Below are 204 nucleotides of genomic sequence, written 5' to 3'. Positions count from 1 at the left end.
CTTGGTTTTGGTGTGTGTTGTCTGTGTTATGTTATTTTACATATATATTATTATTATTTTCTTAAATAAACAAACATTATTCATCCTCAGATCATATTCACATGTGCTTACATTTTCACACTACATTCCAGTACCTTTACTGAAGATAGTGAAAAATGTTAGTCAGTAGTAATAAATGAACATAAAATAATGATCCCTATTGAT

This window comes from Penaeus monodon, chromosome 30, assembly GCF_015228065.2.
Source record: "Penaeus monodon isolate SGIC_2016 chromosome 30, NSTDA_Pmon_1, whole genome shotgun sequence".
Classification (NCBI taxonomy): domain Eukaryota; kingdom Metazoa; phylum Arthropoda; class Malacostraca; order Decapoda; family Penaeidae; genus Penaeus; species Penaeus monodon.
This window is presented reverse-complemented; position numbering follows the sequence as displayed.